The sequence below is a fragment of the Pezoporus wallicus genome, unplaced genomic scaffold (assembly GCF_028554395.1).
Source record: "Pezoporus wallicus isolate ANWC-B61680 ecotype Strahan unplaced genomic scaffold, APGP_CSIRO_Pwel_v1 contig_1181, whole genome shotgun sequence".
Lineage (NCBI taxonomy): Eukaryota > Metazoa > Chordata > Aves > Psittaciformes > Psittacidae > Pezoporus > Pezoporus wallicus.
The window spans coordinates 299,782-315,116 of NW_026641428.1; the positions used below are offsets into that span (position 1 = coordinate 299,782).

At 41.4% G+C, this 15,335-nt stretch overlaps 1 protein-coding gene across 3 annotated transcripts in view; it reads left to right on the forward strand.

Moving 5' to 3' along the window:
• Nucleotides 1-15,335, forward strand: part of NDST2 (N-deacetylase and N-sulfotransferase 2) — a 137,941-nt gene that overhangs the window by 37,671 nt on the left and 84,935 nt on the right. Inside the window, exon 1 of one of the 3 annotated variants that reach the window (XM_057423684.1) lies at nt 7,207-7,471. The exons of the other annotated variants lie outside the window; for them this stretch is intronic. The gene's annotated coding sequence lies outside the window, so the exon portion shown is untranslated. Of the gene's footprint in view, nt 1-7,206; nt 7,472-15,335 lie in introns of those variants that run through there. 3 annotated transcript variants of the gene reach the window in all.

Consider the following 15,335-nt stretch of genomic DNA (forward strand, 5'->3'; position numbering starts at 1 on the left):
TCTGGAGCATTTGATAGCATTATGGTCAAGTCATTACCCTTGGAGGTATTTAAAAGATGAGTATTTTGTGGCACTTAAGGATATGTTTTAATGGTGGGTTTGCAGTGTTATGTTTTGGGTTCGATGTTCTTGAAGGTCTTTTCCAACCTCAACATTTCTGTGATTCAGAGTCTGCTTTTCCTCCCCACCACTATCACAATGCAGTCAGGTTTGGGACCTTGGGATCTTGAGCCCAGGTAGTTCTACCTAGGAAACAGTAAGTCAGCCTGTGCTGCCTGTCTCCAGGTCACAGGCGCATCTCTGGCCCTGGGGAAATCAAAAGGCTGGTGGTAAGGCACAGGTGCTACACTCCAATTTAACACATTGTTACATTCAGATCTCTTATGCCTTCCAGCAAAAATATGGCATCATACTGTAAACTGAATTCATGTTACATCTTATTACACTGGGGAAGAGAAGCCAGCAGCTGGGAACTTGTGTTGCTTTGAGAGTTGTAGAAGTTACTTATTTGTCTGTGCCTGAGGCCCCTTTGGTCACATCTGCATTGGTACCTCAGCTGGTTCCTCCATTATTTTGGTATCTTAGGAGTGGGGGTGCATAGAAAGATGTAATATAGGGTTCTTTATATTTATCTACAACATTTTGGTCAGCTGGCATGTTGAAAAGTGTTTTGGTGTTTTGTTTTCCCTTCATCCCACTGGAGGGGAAGTTTCTCTGTTTTGTACTAGCTGGATCATTGTGTGTAAAACTAGAAAGTGGTCTAGAAATTGGGGGAGCAGTTAGTTATAGCAGAAAGGCTGAAGTGAATTGTGCCATCTCTTCTAAGTACTGTTCTCTTATTTGCAGAATGATACAGAATTAAATGAAATCAGTTTCTTCTTAAGACACAGGTTCATTTATAGATGGCTAAGCTGTTGACATGCTGACTTAGTGGGACAATAAGATTGGTTAGGATCTGCCCACTTCATTCCATGCCCCAAAAAGCAATCCCCAAACCCACTGGTTTTGTATTATTTACACTGATAGACCTTTAAGGCATAGATTAGTGCTGTGCTTTAAGTAGTGTCCTATGTCCCAAGCTTACATCTTACATCACTTACATTTCAGTAGCACTGTGAAACGTAGACAGAAGTAGACATTTAGACCTGTCTCTGTCACATGAAACTTGTATCTCATTTCTTCACCTGTAAAACTTCTTCCAATTTGCAGCCTTTTCTGATCCCCCTTAGAATGATGGGGTAGTGTTTTTCTTTTTTGTACTTAGTGATAGCAGTTAGTGCTGATTCATTTGCATTGACTCCCCTGCTGCTTGTTAAAAGATAGCTTTATTTGCAGTGGGATCATGGTGTGTTTAATTTGGCTAGCAGAGTCTTTGTAGCTGTTTTAATCTTATATGAAATAGGTAAAATCCGGGAGGGGGAGGGAAGAAACCAACTATTCCGTTTAAATTTACCCATGAAAGCCATACAACATTTAGATTTGGATACTGTTACATTAATTTCTTGAAGTAGAATTTTTCCTTAAATCTTGGAAGAACATCTGCAAAGAAGAAAACATCTCTTACATGTCTTTTGCTTCTGGTTCCAATTATAGAGTATAAATGAGTATAAATCAGTTGTCTATTTATACTCGATGAAAACAGCCAGTTGTGCCCTTCTAAACATTTTCAGTTTAGAGGAATGTGTATTTATTTGCATGAAAACATTTGCGTGTGAAATAGTGAAATGAAAACCTTTACTGCAGATACACTATTTCAGAGTTCAAAACATATATGCCTCTAATACTCTTCTAAAAGCTGGTTGAAAGCTTTCACCTCTCTATGTCAATAATGTTAAGTGCCGTTGCAAGTTCTTGGGTAACAGATGGAGGTGACTTTGTGCATCTTGTTTTAGATAGCATTAGCCAAACAAATTAACAAATTGTTAGGACTCTTGTAGTCATTTGCTGTCTCTTACGAAACATGAAACTCCTGTGATGCGAAGGACTTTGCGTTTATTCTTTTTGTTTCTAAAACAGTGGAAGGGTTGTTTAATGGATGATGTTGAATGAGTGCCTATTTTATGAGAAGTTTTTAAAACACTCTGACTAATTAAGGGGGGGGGGGGACTATTTAGCTTAAGTAGGTTAAAATTTCAGTCCTGTGGGATTCATTTACCCTTATTGGGATGGTCTGAATAAATTATGGTGATTCTTTTGAAGATATTTTTATTAAAATCTTCTATTTGATTAATTTTGTAGCACACTTGAAGTTAGGAAGCTATGGAGTTAGTATAATTTTGCTTAGTAGAGAAATAGTTTTGATAAAATTGTATGTGTGAAGTGCATCCTTCCCCTTTTGGGGTGGTGTCTTCAGTGGGAAATGACGGGTCAGTGATATGGTGCATACTTTTGCTGGATACACGTGTTGTGTCATCAGGTCAGCTCTGTCTGTGTACTCTGTCCATATTCACTCCTAGCTTGAAAAGACTTGTATTGAGAATAGCTCAGAGAGACTTCAGCCATGCTTGTCAATTTAAATCAGGATGCTTTGGCTTTCCAGAATGCTGTCCTCAGAATGTTTTGAGGTCTGGAATTCTTGGATGATTTTTGTGTGCTTTCTAATGTTTTTAGGCTTTTTTTTTTTATTCCCAGAAACCGTTTTGGTGTATGCTTTGAAAGATTAGCGTGTAGTATTTTTCTGTTTTGTCCTCTGAATCTTTGACTGTCTGCCTTTTTCACTTGTTCTTTCTCACTTCTGCATTTCAGGCAGGTAAAATGTGAGGTTTATTCCGTGATGCTCTTAAGTGCAAGTTTGTAGTTCTTTGCCATGTTTCTTAGAAATTGTCTTGTTTATCTGGGATGAAATTGGGAATGTAAAACCAAAAAATAAATGTTCCTTTCCCACAGCAGATGAACCCTTGACATTGACAGGACCTGCAGAGCTGTTACTATTTCTGTGATAGGGAGCGACTTCGGACCTGAAATCAAAATGGCTGTTTATTCCTGAGATAGATAATGTGTTGTTTAATCCCAGAAGTAAAAATACTTTTAAAAAGGTGTTCTGAAAAATGAAGCTACAACCCTGAGCTGTAGCTTCAGAGGTATAGAAGCCTGAGATGTTGCCTGTTTTTTGACCATAGTGTGAAGTGGGGTAGCTGTTGGGTGAAGGTTTGCTGGACTTGAGTCTTTTGCCCTGTCAGCTTGATAAAGGCCCTCTTTCCTTCTCTGGTGTCATTATTCTGGGGCCAAAGGGTTCTGGTTTGTATAAATAAGAAGGCACTGAGGACCAGATAGGCTGAGAGAGCTGGGGTTGTTCAGCCTGGAGACGAGAAGGCTCCAGAGAGACCTTAAAGCAGCTTCCAGTGTCTAAAGGGGGCCTATAAGGAATCTGGAGAGGGACTTCTTACAAGGGCCTGTAGTGACAGGACAAGGGGGGATGGCTTTAAACTGACAGAGGGTAGATTTAGGTTAGATATAAGGAAGACGTTTTTGACTGTGAGGGTGGTGAGGCACTGCACAGGTTGCCCAGAGAAGTTGTGGATGCCCCATCCCTGACAGTGTTCAAGGCCAGGCTGGACAGGGCTGAGAGCACCCTGGTCTTACCAGAAGATGTCCCTGCCCGTGGCAGGGGGCTTGGAAATGGATGATTTTTAAGGTCCTTTCCAACCCAAACTATTCTGTGATCTTAGTGAACGGTAACTTGTTGCTGCCTTTCTAGTCCCTCTGTTCTTCTGACTTTTAGATAGGGGGATTTGCTGTTGGTTACTTTATGGCATGGTATCAGTCTCTGTGAGTTCCTGTGGATAGGGAATAGTTGATTGATTGAGCTTGCCTGAAGGCTGTGAGCAGGAGCGGGAGAGTATTTGGTCTCCACTGCTTCCATGTGCCAGGTTATTCAGTCTCGCGTTGGAGTATCTCTCTATCATGTTTAAAGCCTCTTTCAATATATCTTCTCTTGGACACTGAATTCTGGCTCAGTCTTGGCTCTGTTGGTTGGTGGTGGATACTTAACTCTAAACTTGGAATATTTGTTAAGTTTTAATGCTTTTATTTACTTTTTTAATGTAGAACAGGATTGTTCATTCCCCTATTTTAAAGTGGCATCTCGGGGAATAGCTGTAGCATAGCATTCTACTGCTAAATCAGCACTATTACAGTGTAGTCACTTCAGAGGTTAATTTTCTTGGTAGGCATGACAAGGTTTTCAGAGGGGGCATCGACTTAAAGTGAATTTAGTTCTGGGTTAACAGCTGTGGCAGCAGCAGATTAGTTTGTTCCCTGGGCAGGTCCAGGTGCAGTACAGGATGCTATGACGTGCCATTGCCAGTGCCTTCTCATTCGTGATTTCACCACTGGTTCAGGTTCACCACCAGTTAACTTTTCTGTGAAATTGCCGCCTGTTGAGTTGGAGGCTTTTGTAGCATGTGAGCTGTGCAGAGGCCACCAAACTCGATCAGAACCCAAGTCAGCTTCATTCTCAGCCAACCTGAAGCTATTGCTGTATTCCAGCTTTTATTATTGCATGACAGGCGCACATGGTGGGCAGTCCTTTGAATGCTGGCTGTGCTGTACTGTTTATTGTTCTGTTTTGGGAAGCTGGATAAGACCTTGATTCTGTGTGGTCATGCTTCTCACTTCAGTACCTCTCTGTAGGGAGCCTTTTGAGATGCTAACTTTAGCCACTTCATAGTAGGTTAATTTCCAAAATGTGTTGTCTCATTGGTGAGAGACATCCCTATTCCTTTTCTGGTGGCTGTAGGAAAACACACAGTAGGACAGTATTGTTGGTACAGCTCTCCGCTCTTGGGATGCGTTTTGGCACATTTATGAATATTAGTAACATGGTCAGTGTCTTCTCCCTTGCCTAAAGCATGCTGCTAGAATGGATTTGGGAAAGCTGTCTGTTTCTGTGGGTATAGTTTTTGGATCACAGGAAGGCAAGTGGATGATGCTGGTAGATAGCAAGTCTTTGAAGTACGTTAGAGTCAACTTCAGAGAGGAAGAAAATCCCTTCTCTGAGCTACAGATAAACAACAATGCTTTCAAACCTTCAGAAGGATCAAGGTGAAACTCAGTGAACAGCAAGTGCAGAGAAGATGATCCTGCTTTGTGACAAGTGGCAAAAATACCTTCTTTCCTTTCCTTTTTTGTGCTCCCGTAACAAAGCAAAACAACAAAGTGCTCTGAGATTGTTCTTTGAAAAGAACATAAAAAGCTTATTATGTTAAATATCTTAATAGATGTGGGTTGAATATATTTTAAAAGCGATGGAAATATCTCCTTGGAATTCTCAAATATCTTTTCACTTACTTTTGAAGAAATTAATTCATCTGTTTGTGGATGCATTTAGCAGCATCTGTTTGCTTATTTACACTTGTAGGAGACTGGCATCTTCCAACTGGTGTGTGTCACTCCCAGTTCAGTTGGCTTCAGCTGGGAGAGAGAGCCTGGAGCAGTTTCATTTCTCTTTTTCTTGTTAAATTCTTCAGAAAAGAAGGAAAGTACTTCTAAACCATGCAACTTGAAGTACATTTCAAAAGGTAAATATACCCTCCTTTACCTAAGGAAAAGACTGTCTCGGGAAGATAAATCAGAGAGCAGTAGAAAGTGGCGGCAGAAGTAAAGTGACTGTCAGATTGTTCCCTCCGAGGTTCCCTTGTGGTTTTTCCAAGATTTAGAGTCTGGAAAGACAAAGGAGAAAAATTAAGCAATTTTTTTCAGAGGAGGAAAGTGTTTTTCAAAAGCAGTTATGTGTTGACATGGCTCTGTAATGGTTGGTGCTAGTAAAGGCTGAAGTTCAGAGGACAGGGGCTTTTATTAACATGACTTACAGGTTGCAGTGTCATGAATGGGAAATAAAGACTTGCATAAGAAACAGCCGAATGTCCAAAATTCAGGTGGGAGCAGTGAAGAAAAATTGACGTTTAAGAAAAAAAAATAAAATCTATTTTAACTTATTTACTGATACATGAGGACTACTGGGAGAACTCAAAACAGCTCTGCAGGTCACCTTTCACAGAAAGCTACGCTGTATAGAAATGGCTCTAAAACAAGTACCACACTACTGTGTGTACCGTATGCAGTACAAAAGTGAGAAAAAACTCAGAATTGAGAGGTGGTGGGTTTGAGTGGGGGAGGGAGATTTAAATGTGTCCTTCAGGGAGGAATCTGTGTAAAGAATGGAGAAAGAAATAAGATGGCAGCAGCAGCAGCCAGGACTTGCGGAGCTTTTCAGTCCTTTGTTTGGTTATCTTGCGTAAGTGCTTTAGCCAGAGACTCTTTCAGTAGCTGCATGGGGCCAGTTTGGAACACAAACGTGCATGAATCCAAATGTAATTTCCCTGGTGTGTGCATTCTGGCTGTGACAGCTCAAGTTATGATTGTGAAATAGCAGGAAGAAGAAGTTCATAAGATGGCCAGACCTAAAATGTTATGAACTGACTTACCCAGCGCTCCCATGAGCTCAGCAAAGGTGCTGCCTGACTTTTAAATCTCGCTGCTTCCACGCTTCATTTTGGTGTGCCTCAGGAAAGAAGAAACACTGTTTCTTTGTGCATCTAAGTGATTCCAGCGTAGTAGAAGCAGTAGACATTTACTTCCACGGAAGGTACAGAGCAGGTGGTGCTAATTCTCCACTCCAGTTTGTGGTCAGTGCTGGCACACAGGCTGAGTCGGCATCAGTGGTTTCGATCTGTACATGTGCAGTGCTATACAGGGAATGACAGTATCTTTTTCCCTTTCAGGCAGTTCTTTTTCCTGTGAGGCAATAATCTACAGCTTTCCCTAACTCCCAGTGTTCAGAATGCATTTGTCTTTCCTTTGGGCAGGACTGGTGCAGAATAAGGGATTCCCACCCCCCACATCAATACACTGCTCACAGAAACGGCACCTCATCATGGCTGTGGGCCAGCTTGTCTTGGGGACCATGCAGGGAAGGAAGAGGCTTTTCCCTCTTCTACATGCAACTTGCACAGCAAAGAGAAGTTGCAAAGTTTGCAACTTTCCCTGCTTCTTCAACATTAAGTTTTCCCGGGTCTGCCCTCTCTCTCTTTTTTTCCAACCTCCTTCCATCTCTTGTTACCATGGAGAATGAAATGCCAGTTCCATTCAAGTTGTCGGCTGAATAGGTTTTGAGGTTGATGGATGGTGAGAATCTCTTATCCCTCCTTCTCCAAACACCGCCCCTGCCTGGTTCTTGACATTTCACTTGCCAGAGACTGGCAGTCAGCGAGAGGGAGCTGAAAAGGAGGCTGGCAGTGTCCTGCTGAGATGCTCTTTCAGTGCTCTGGATGAAATCAGCAGCCGTGAGAAGGTCTTAAGGACTTTGGTGCAGAGCCTTGTCCTCAAGCTGGCTGAGGCATGAATGCTCACTTCAGTGCATGTTCCTGCTTCCCCAGAGCACTCAGGAAAAGAAAGATTCATGTACAAGTCTTGCTCCTGCTTATGACTGTGTTTCAAGGGGTGATGTAACTTCTGCCATGTAAAGGAAAAGGTAAGGAATGAATGAATATAGTGCATGCTCTGGCAATAACCTGTTCCTCCTGTATGTACTATTTTAGCCTTTATGTTAGTGCCACGTCACACAAGAAGTGGAATTTCTTTGCTGCAGTCTGACTTGCCTGGTTTCCTGGCTGTGATGCTGAAGTTAGCAGGAGAGTCTGTCTTTCGTGAGATTCTAGCAGTCCCCATATGTACTGGTTGCCTACGCACTGTATTATTAACGCAGTGTCAAAACAACTTTCTGAATAAGGTACCTTTTAATAATGAATATGTTGAATTGTGGATCTTGACAGGCCCAAGGTTGAAATAGGATGTTGGGGATACTGCTGAAGTGCATGAAATGGAGTTACAAAGCACAAAATCCAAAATCCAAAAATTTATAGATAATATTTCTTTGTTGTGATGTATTACTTTTCATCCAAGATAACTATGATTTTATAGGGGGATCAGGAGAATTTTCAGCTTATTCTGAAGGGCTTAAGCTTGTTCTTTTTACTGGAGGGATTATTTTGGCTGATGACCACTTAACAGAGTTTGGGAGAAGTGAATACCTGGCATGGTTTGATAGATGTTTGCATTTCAGTTCTAGAAGTAACAGCTACTAAATTTTATGATTTGAAATCAGACATTGTTTCCAGCTGGAAGCATTCCATGAATATACACTTGTTGGGTGAGGGAAGGGATTTTTGTGAGCTTTCTGAAAATTCACAGTGTCAGGACTATACCAACATAGAAATTAATACCAATGGTATACTTTAGTGGGTGCCATTTCATTTTTTTTAAGGTCATATGTGGAAATTTGTTCTCTTTCGGTATGTCTTTTCAGTACATTGCACTGATAAATATTTCCACATCTTCTCTATGTTCCTAAACTTGCTAAACAAATCTTTTCACACTGCCGCCAACAGCTTTTGCATCTGTTTTAGCTCCTCGAGAGTTCGCTCTCCATTTGATGTTTTATGTCCTGTTTGTTGTTGGACTGCTGTCTCCCTGCTGGAGTTTTCCTACTGTGCAGTCACTTTACCTGTTGTGCAAGCCACTTCTGAAAATGTTAATGTGTTAGCTGTTTGGCCACTGATGTGTTAAAAGGGAATTTTAAATTCCTGCCTCAAAAAGGCATGTGTGTATGACAATACCTAGATAATAATAAAAAATAAAATATGTATATTATATATATCCATATATATTATATACATATATATATGCATGTACCATCCCATTTGTTAGTTAGTTTATTGCAAAGATTGTAATAGTATTTCTGTTACCAAAACTAGAGATTCCCTAGAGGGATGCATGCATAATGGACTCAGTTACCCATGACTTTTAGTCATATGAGATAATGTGCAGGACTTTGATTTCCTCCTTTGGACCTAGTTGGATGGGGTACTGCAAAAACTCAGATTAAAAGAAAACACACTGCTGAAGCAGCTTCTTTTTATTGTAAATACATCACTCTTGTCAGATGGAGTTGAAAGAAAATGATACAGGGAGGAAAAAAGGGGGGAAGTCCTTTGGGACACAGAATGATACTGTAGTTTGGGATTAGCTTCCTAATAGGCACTTGGCTTCATGTTACCATTTGTAAGGGATAGGGGAAAGGGTGAGCATCTGTTTTAACATAGTGATTTTTAAGTGAGCTGAAAACAGCATCAGGGCTTACATGTGTATTTCCATTTAATCTGTTAACCTGCTGGGGCTTTTTTGATTTAGATATTGGCCCTCTGAAAAAAATATCCTCCTACCTGCTTGTGAGTTTGCATGAGATGAAATCCGCAATCTTCCTCTCCCACTCTGTGAGGATTGTTACGCTAATAATTTTAGAGCTTGTCAAAAATTTCTCTGGGTATTGCTGACAGGTTTCAACTTCTGAAGAAACACCTTCCATTTTTCAGTATGGATACATTTAGATTCACTCTGCCCCCTGAAATGCCTCCTTCTCCCACTGCCAGGATCAGCCTTTACTCGATTCGGTTTTGTGGGGGTTTGTTTGTTCACTTTATTTATTTATGTTTCCCCTAATGATTATTGGACTGACTTAATAACAACAATAAATTGTATGATTAGGACACATCTGGTAGCTTCTCTGCTTCATCCCATCTGGTCTTTGGTTAAATTATTCTTAGAAAATAATTTAATGTCTCACTCATTTTAGATTCAGAGTTGTTCGATTCATTTTTCCCTTCCCCTTTCTCATCTGAACAGTAGGCAGAGCTTGTCATTTTCTGATCTCTCCCTAAAGCCTTCTGCCTCCTATTTATGTACAGGCAGCTGGAGGAAGATCCAGCTCTAAATCTCCGTCTGTTTCCTAGATGTTTTACTGTACCTTTACTCAGAGCCAGCGTTTCCATTCAGAGCTTTCCCAGCCGGTGCAGCATGGATTCAGCCTTCTTTGCTTCAGCTCTACTCCTGTCCCTGCTGCCTGGTGCCCCAGTCAGTGAGGGTGGGCAAAGCTTTGTTCACTGCAGCTAGGGAAAAAGCTCTCAGACTGAAGCTGTCTGTCCATGGATTTATGAAGACAGCTCTTCACTGATTCATACTTCGCAAGTTACCTTTAAAACCTTTAAGTCTGGAAAATTAATTTTAGTTTAGCTTTTGCTAAGGCTTCCTACCTGCTCTGATCAAGTGAATTTTTAAGCCTTTTATTATAGGCTGGTCTACATGCAAAAAAAGAGCATCGTGCTCTCTAGTTGCTCATTCTCTTATCTCAAGTGTCATTTACTGGAATCTCTCTACCTTTTGCCTCCTGTAAAATGTACACGGAATTACAGGCATATAATTAAATCAACATATTAAGTGTGTGAGGAATGAGAGGCAGTGAGGATTTTGATGGCCATATCCACAGTCAGAATATTAAAATCTATGCTATCAGGTATCTAAGCTATTTTGTAGTCTATTGAGAGCGCTGGTTGCGTAAGAGCAATTTCCAGCTGAGACAAAATGTGTTTCTGTGCTGGGTCAGCACAACAGGCGATCATTTTTCCTACCTGGCAGTCTGGCTGCTTCATAAACCATGTGGCTGCTAGTTAAAACACTCAGATGTGCAGTACTACTGCTCATCAGGGATGGGAGATTTGAATAATTGCTGAATACTTGTGAGGGTTTGACTGGAAAAAATGTTACAATTTCAGGTAAGTTGCTTTGCCAGTAATCCCTGCCCAAGTCACTCTGTTGCATCTGGCTTACTTTATACTTAAAATTGACTTGGTCAGTGTCTGAGATTGATTTTCTTCCTGATTTTTTTTTTTTTTGTGCCTAAGCATTGCGCACATACTGTTGCTGCTTGCATTATCTACGGATGTAGAGCACCAGGTTCTCAGAGATGAGGCTTGTATTTATTTCATTTACTTTACATTATGTGTATCAACTGGAGTTCCTGTTGTCATAACCCAAATCTGGAACACAAAATCAAAATGAAAAACTGTAAAACAAAATATAGCATAGGAGGCATAACAGGAAGTGGGATTAATCTCTTTAATGTAAATATTATCCTCTCTAACCTTGGATTTCTGAATAGGTGTTTGACATCAGTTTACCAGAAAGACTAGGAGTAGCAAGCTGTTGTGGGGTGGAGTCAAATTTGGGGCAACATGAGGGATGCCCCTTATAACTTGGATGTATTTGGGTAGTGTATGCCTGAAGGCCAGCTCCTGGCTCTTTCAGATTTGTCCCTGTGAAATCCTCTCCTTTAGTTTTGTTCCAGACTCTACACCAATACATCCCTTCCCACCCGGTCTGGTTGTCTTTTGTTGGCTCTGTATTGCTCTTCCCAGCTGTGATAGTGGATTTTTATTCTATCAGTAGAGCAGAAAGATAGGAGAGAAGCAGGGGAAGAGAGATCTGAGAGTGATATTTGCTTCTGCTTTAAATAAAAGTTAACATTTTTCCCAGCAGAGAGATGCTGTAGAAGAAACATGAGGGCACACTAGGGAGAGCTTTTGAAAATGCTGCTTATTTCACTCTTGTGCAGAGTTTTGAGTGCTGGAACATATTCAAAGTTTGTTACCATTTTACAGTTTAAAAGTTTAGCTGGAAATAACCAGTGTCTCAGTTGCACAATCATTCTTGAGATTTAGGACAAGACACAAACACATGCTCTAATGGACTAGGATATTCTCTAGCCTGCTTCTGTATCCCTAGCCTTCCCCTGTAGTCTGTATAATAAAGAAACTAGTGAAAGGTGATCTCAGACTATGCTTGTCCTGGAAAGGTCAGGGTTGCTCTCATCTGCCACAGTTGTGGCATTTCTGTCTTGCTTCAGTTCCTGCAGTCAGGCAGCTGTACAGTGCATTCGATCAGCTCATAAATCTGACAGATCAATAATTTTTTGATGGATTAGTTACTTGGATCAGTCTGCTACAAATGGTCAGGGATGTGGGATCCACCTTGTTAGCTGGTAGCTGCTAACATTGGTTTTTAGGCTCTTTGTGGATCTGTACCCTGAAGCTTTTAACATTCCTCTGTAATATGCTTTTGGGTAACTGACTGAGCTCAGAGCAGTATTACGCTGCAGATGAGTACAGGGCAAGCTGCGGTTTCTTCTTCTGTAAGCAGTAGCTCAGTGTAGTGTAATAGCTGTGAGTTGTAACATTCTCTTATGCAGGGGTTTTCAGACTCGGCTGAGCAGAATATCATCTGCAGGAGACAATCAGTTGCGGGCCAAGCTGGCATAGCTGTAGGTGGACACACACTTCTGTCTATATGCTTCTCTGTCATCTTCTCACATTTGCTGTCTCTTGGGCCTAGACCCATAGGACTGATTACCTCTTCCTTCTTTCCTGGGACCTTAAACTTGTGTTTTCATCTATGCTTTGCAACCCTACAAATCAGGTGCTGCTTGAGGTTAATCACAAACAGTAAATGCATGGTCCCATGCGTCATCCTGCAGTGCTTCTGCTCCTGAGCAGTGCTGAGCAGCAGGATCTGCCTGTACACAAAACAGCATGATAGTGACCTCAGTCGATAGACATTTAACTGGCTTGGCAGAGAACCATTCAGACAAGAACCAACAAGATGCCATCAGGAGCTGCCATCATGTTCTACCTTGGAAATTGTTTTTGAGATTCTCTGCTTTGGCAGTTGGCCTTCAGAGACAGTATGGATCTTTCATCATTTTCACCCAAATGTGCTTTTTCTTGATCTGAGGAAGGGATTTATACAGTAAGGGAGGTGCCTTCTAGGCCCATCTACCTATTTCCATATCTTATCCAACAGTTGTTTCAGTAGTTTAAATTATGTGGGTTTGTTACTCTGGATCATGGATATAAATAGATGCCAGAAGCATGAGGCCTTATCAGCTGTGAGCAGCTGTACTTGACTTTTCATTTTAAATCTAGGCACCTGAAGAGCAGATGAGTAACAAAACTTGGTTTTCTGGAGAGTAAAACTTCTTAATTATTTGCAGTTTGTTGAAAGCTATTCCCTCTGTGCTTAAAGTAGACTAGAATTCGCCTTGTTGGGGAAGGCTATGACCCTACTTGTTGGAGCTCAGAGCTAAGGTTCAGGGTGGTCAGTATTACGGTCTGTAATGGCTTGGGGTTTAAATGCTGTGTATGTATGAACAGTCATGCTTAACTGAGTATATTGTTTGCATACGTTGGAAAACCTACCCAGTCAAGTCTGATTTCCTTAAAAGTATTGTCTTTATACTCTTAAAAGAAGTGGCTCTTGGGGAATGCCTGAGGATGCTGGGAAGTGAAGAGGAATGCACACGGGCAAAACTTGAAAGGACAGGATTTCTGACACACTCTGGGGGATGTTACAAATAGCCTTTCTAAGCATGATGGGTTAATTTTTACCTCTGAATTACTGTGCAGGCACTGGAATTGGCCTTTCTTTTTAATTTTTTTTACAGCTAATGTTTTATTTTTCCATGGGTACATTATTCTGGTAACAAGTTACCTGTACAGAAATCCCATGTTCAGCCCTGAGAGCAGGACATGGATTTTTGCATGGCTGAGACCCTGAGCTAATCTACTTGCTGAGGCTTCAACAGCTTTGCTGAGAGCCACTGCTGATGTGCCTGCTTTGTGCTACTGGAACATGGGACACTGGGAAGTTGGTTTTGGAGGAGCATTGAGAATCCAGCTGGGGTCCACAGCTTACGGGTTTGGGATGATGCTCTGGCTCTGCAAGACTTAGAGCCACGGACCTGATGATAGTAACAGTTTGAGGATCCCTTCTGCTCTGAGATTTGTCATATAGGGTTTCTTATGGGCTGACTCAGTAGGCCAGCTAAAAGTCTTCCAAGAACCTGGAGCACCGCACAGTGCAGACACTGGATTTTTACCTCGGAGTAGCAGGGTTTGTGTGCTTGGGGTTTTCCCCTTATCTGCCTATACCCATTCCCACTATCCTGGACAATGGAAAGCTGACTTAATTTGTTAATGCTTGGTTGAAGGCTGTATCAATTGGTGTCTGACCAAACTAAGAATAAAGTATTTAGTTCGGATGTTTTCTCCTGGGATGCTCAATGTTCAGAACATTTATGGAAAAGATTGAGAGGGCAAATAATCCTGTACCTGACTGTGCTGCTAAATGCATCTACCCTTGAATAATGGCTTTCTTCCTAGAACAAATATACTCAGTTTGATGTATCTTTTATCTTTGCAGTGTGAACAGCAAATGTGCTTTTTTGTTTCCTGCTTCCAGGAAAGCCTGTGGGCCTGTGTGGTTTGCATGTGCTAAGAGATTGTATAGCAGAGGTATTTTATGGAAAAAAGAAGAAAATTTTCTGCCAGTAAAGTATTTTGGTTTTTTTCCACTTAGATACTGTTTTCAAATGGTGAAAATGTCCAAAAAGAGGTGTACAAGAATACACTACTTAAAGTAACATAACCTCCCACGGAAGCAATGTTCTGTGTGTCCAGAGAAGGGCAGTGAAGCTGGTGAAGGGTCTGGAGCACAAGTCTTACGAGGAACGGCTGAGGGACCTGGGGTTGTTTAATTTGGAGAAAAGGAGGCTCAGGGGGACCTTATCACCCTCTACAGCTGCCTGAAAGGAGGTTGTAGTGAGGTGGGGGTCAGTCTCTTGTCCCAAGTAACAAGTGATAGGACAAGAGGAAATGGCCTCAAGTTGTACCAGGGGAGGTTTAGGTTGGATATTGGGAAAACCTTCTTCACCAAAAGGTTTGTCAAGCCCTGGTTGAGCCACCATCCCTGGAGTGATTTAAAAGATGTGTAGATGGGGTGGACATGGCTTAGTGGTAGACTTGGCAGTGTTAGGTGCAGTGTTAGGCAGTTGGACCTGATGATTTTAAAGTTCCTTCCCAACCTAAATGATTCTATGCTTCTTATATTTACTTGTGTTTGCCTGTAAGGGGTAGAAAAGTATTGTTCTGTCCTTGGGCTGTGATAGTCTACAGAGAATAAATTGACTGAGTGAGGTGGTTGTAAAATCTGTTGCCATCTTATGCTGAAGTTCTTATTTTCTGTGTCTAGTTTTGCAATATTTGTTATGCGGAGTCATCTGTAATGTCGTGTCATGTTGTGCAAGACATCTTGACTCACTTAGAGGAGCACCTTGCTGTGCACCGTCTTCTTCCTTTCAGCTGGAATCCCAGGCTCTTCCTAGCCCTTGGTTTAGCCATTTCTGCTTAACAGGTACAATAATCTCTAATAGACTGAGCAACAGCACGTGGCTGAGCCTCCTCTTCAGTAGCGTGTGACCAGAGCCTAGTCAAAGTAGGACTTGATAATTCTTATTAACCCAGGAAGAAAGAGAAAGCAAGCAAACAAACAAAATCTGTCTGAAAAGATAAGTCCAGTATGTCTGATTTACAGTCCTTCTCTAATCTTTTTATCCTATTTGTGACTTTGAGTGATTTTCATTCAGTTCAGTTGTTCCATTGCCTTGCTGA